Below are 4,380 nucleotides of genomic sequence, written 5' to 3'. Positions count from 1 at the left end.
TTTTGTAGTGGAGATTAAGTTTATACATTGATGCTCCCCCGATTGGACACACCCCCCCCATCTCAACTGATATTTAACCTGCCCCCACCCAATGGACTGTAAGAGCTTAAGATGTTCACTGTACCCTGCATTTACATCTGCAACCCTGCTCATGTGACTAATAAACTCTCTGTGGCTCTGATAGGACTCGCCACTAGAGCGCAGCAACAGACAATAAAATGCAGCGATCATTTGTAGGCGTAGATGTTCTCTGTCAATGGCAATGCATTTTATGGTCTGTTGCTGCTCTCTAGTGGCAAGTCCTGGCAGTGCCACAGAGATGAGGTGAGTGTAGATCATGATGTAATGCAAAGACTGAAAACCAGCAGACACTCAAGCCTAGAGTAGTTGACTTTGCTTCATATGCTAGCAGCCTGTTTAGCTGGTTGGGCCAGACTGCACTAACAGCTGTGTGGTGGAGTGAGTGGCATGAGGTGTGGCCTTCTGTCTGTGAATTGGCAAGATCTGTTGTGATATGTAAATTACCTGTTGTCTCAAGGTGTGAGTAGGTAAGGCTCCATAGCTCAGTGGTTAGAGCACTGGTCTTGTAAACCAGGGGTCGCGAGTTCAATTCTCGCTGGGGCCTTGACTAAAGGGTCACATGTTTTAATCCAGTACATTCCCGATTTGTGTTAAATTCTGCTCCTCATGTATACATACCTTGTGAAGAATTACGTTGTTGTAGTAATTTGTCTCGTGTCAACAGAATAACCAGCACAGAAATTACATTTCTATCAGGTTAACATGTAACCATTTGACATTATCGATGCAAGCTTTCACAAACACCCAGAAGAACATTTAAACTTACTGTTACATTTTTGTGGCGAGTTACTGGGTTTTATGGCATCAGTCATTAGAGGTCGCCCGATTATGATTTTTCAACGCCGATACCGATTATTGGAGGACCAAAAACCGCAGATACCGATTAATCGGACGATTTTTTTATTTTATTATTATTATTATTTTATTTTTATTATTTTCTCTTTTTTTTATAATGACAATTACAACAATACTGAATGAACACTTATTTTAACTTAATATAATACATCAATAAAATCAATTTAGCCTCAAATAAATAATGAAACATGTTTGGTTTAAATAATGCAAAACAAAGTGTTGGAGAAGAAAGTAAAAGTGCAATATGTGCCATGTAAGAAAGCTAATGTTTAAGTGCCTTGCTCAGAACATGGGAACATATGAAAGCTAGTGGTTCCTTTTAACATGAGTCTTCAATATTCCCAGGTAAGAAGTTTTAGGTTGTAGTTATTATATTATTATAGGAATTATAGGACTATTTCTCTCTATACTATTTGTATTTCATATACCTTTGACTTTTGGATGTTCTTATAGGCACTTTAGTATTGCCAGTGTAAGAGTATAGCTTCCGTCCCTCTCCTCGCTCCTACCTGGGCTCAAACCAGGAACACATCGACAACAGCCACCCTCGAAGCAGCGTTACCCATGCAGAGGAAGGGAAAAAACTACTCCAAGTCTCAGAGCGAGTGACGTTTGAAACGCTATTAGCGTGCACCCGGCTAACTAGCTAGCCATTTCACATCGGTTACACCAGCCTAATCTTGGGAGTTGATAGGCTTGAAGGGGTGGGTTTAATTTGTGGAACGTTCCAACAGGAATCTGTTCCAAAAAACGTAAAGTAAAAGGTTGCCAACCAACAACGCATACAAAGTAGCAACGCATACAAAGTAGCAACGCATACAAACCTACTAGCTGCCGAATAGGCATCAACTCACCACGTAGCTTATTCTTAATGTTTGTCCATAGGCAAACAGACATGTGAGGACAGACATTTTTCGGAATAAACGTGATGAGTGAAAAACGCAATGAAATAGACCACTCCCTACCCGGTATCTTATTCTGCCGCTATACAACTTTGTATGCGTTGTTTTTTGGAAACCTTGTTATTTACGAAGTTTTTGGAATAGATTCCTGTTGGAACGTTCCACAAATTATACCCACCCAGGTTGAAGTCATAAACAGCGCAATGCTTGAAGCACAGCGAAGGGCTGTTTGAATGAATGCTTACAAGCCTGCTGCTGTCTACCACCGCTCGGTCAGACTGCTCTATCAAATCATAGACTTAATTATAATATAATAAACACACAGAAATACGAGCCTTGGGTCATTAATATGGTCGAATCTGGAAACTATCATCTCGAAAACAAAAGATTTTTTCTTTCAGTGACATACGGAACCGTTCCGTATTTTATCTAACGGGTGACTAAGTCTAAATATTCCTGTTAGGCATTGATGTTTATGGTTAGGTACATTGGTGCAACGACAGTACTTTTTTCGCAAATGCGCTTGTTAAATCAACACCCGTTTGTCGAAGTAGGCTGTGATTCAATGAAAATTAACAGGCACCGCATCGATCATATGCAACGCAGGACACGTTAGATAAACTAGTAATATCATCAACCATGTGTAGTTAACTAGTGATTATGTTAGTTTTTTATAAGTCTAATGCTAGCTAGCAACTTACCTTTGCTTCTTGCTGCCCTCGCGTTACAGGTAGTCAGCCTGTTAATCCTTGTGGAGTGCAATGTAAGGCAGGTGGTTAGAGCGTTGGACTGGTAACCGAAGGTTGCAAAAACGAATCCCCCCTGAACAAGGCAGTTAACCCCCGTTTCTAGGCCGTCATTGTAAATAAGAATTTGTTCTTAATCTGACTTGCCTAGTTAAATAAAGGTGTAAAAAAAATTAAAATTAAAATTTGGCAAATCGGTGGCCAAAAATACCGATTGTTATGAAAACTTGAAATCGGCCATTCTGATTAATCGGTCGACCTCTATCAGTCATGGCTCAATGGTTAGTGCACTGGTCTTGTAAACCAGGGGTTGTGAGTTCAGATCGCGCTGGGGCCTTCCATGAGGGGTCATATGCTTCGGCCTGGCTGACGTGTGCTCCGGCAGCACTACACTGCCTACGTGTAGCCTAACATGCAGCCTTGTCTACACATTGCATTGGAGCAAAACAATGTGCGTATTAACCATAAATAACATACAACTGTTTTGCTTCTCAATGATCATTCAACGCCGCACGATTTGATGGACAGACAACACATCATTGAAATTCGGCAGAGTAGCCTACTGTTCCACCTGTGGGCAGATATATTTATTAACATCTTTAATGCCTAGGTCGGGAGCTGGGGTGGGGCGTGTGTGGAGCTTTGTCCCCAGGGGGAAGGGCCTTGCTTGAGAGACCAATGCAATCAATGTTGACATATGAGATGAATGTGTGGAATCTGTGGATGTCGTTGTATTTGATCATGTCACCACTACAGATTTGTTTTGTTTCTGCATTTTATTTTCATTGATCTTTTTCTGGTAGAGATCAATGTATATGGCAGTAGGAAAGCAGCCCTACTTGAGCATTTGTTTCACTCTCCCTTTGTCAGTACGTCCAACCGACCTCACAACCGCAGACCACATGTAACCACGCCAGTCCATGACTTCCACATCCGGCATCTTCACCTGTGGGATCGTCTGAGACCAGCCACCCAGACAGCTGATGAAGCTGTGAGTTTGCAGAACCAAAGAATTTCTACACAAACTGTCAGAAACTGTCTCAGGGAAGCTCATCTGCGTGCTCATCATCCTCACCAGGGTCTTAACCTGACTGCAGTTTGGCGTCGTAACTGACTTCAGTGGGCAAATGCTCACCTTTGATGGCCACTGGCACGCTGGTATCTGTGACCAACAGATGCATATCTGTATTCCCAGTCATGTGAAATCTATAGATTAGGTCCAAATTAATTTATTTCAATTGACTGATTTCCTTATATGAACTGTAAAACTCAGTAACATTTTTGAAATTGTTACATGTTGCATTTGATATTTTTTGTTGTGTGTGTGTGTCAGAGTATAAATGCAGCCACTCTGTTTTATTTAGAGATTGAGCATGATTAATGCAAAAGTAATGTCCCCTAACCCCCTGTCAGTAGGGTGCAAACTGTGATTAATGAAATGCCAAAGGTAATATGGAGCTAAGGAAAGCAATGCAGTATGTGCAAATGTTTTCTTATATAAACAGTCTCTATGCAATTTGTGATATGTGTGTATATAGCTTGTCCTGAAAAACAAAGTAGTTCGCACATGACTGAATTGTAACTAGTGGTCTATGCAAGATTAACATAATACAAGAGAAAATTATTACTTTTCCATAATTTGGTCTCCATAAAATATACAATCAAATCGTTGTGCAAATTCCTGAACCTCACATTATGTGGAATTATATTTAAAAAAAATACATTTTATGTCCTCTTACGTTCTCATGATGGTCACATCAAGGAGTGTGGAGAAAGCGCCGATAACATCTCGCGAG

At 40.7% G+C, this 4,380-nt stretch overlaps 1 non-coding gene across 1 annotated transcript; it reads left to right on the top strand.

Moving 5' to 3' along the window:
* The first annotated feature begins 552 nt into the window (after positions 1–552).
* Positions 553–625, top strand: trnat-ugu (transfer RNA threonine (anticodon UGU)). The gene has a single exon. It is a non-coding gene; the product is annotated as a tRNA-Thr (tRNA).
* Positions 626–4,380: the final 3,755 nt, after the last annotated feature.

Source organism: Salmo salar, chromosome 02 (assembly GCF_965601325.2).
Source record: "Salmo salar chromosome 02, fSalSal1, whole genome shotgun sequence".
Taxonomy (NCBI): domain Eukaryota; kingdom Metazoa; phylum Chordata; class Actinopteri; order Salmoniformes; family Salmonidae; genus Salmo; species Salmo salar.
Note: the sequence above shows the minus strand (reverse complement) of the source record. Positions and strands in the feature narration are given on the sequence as shown.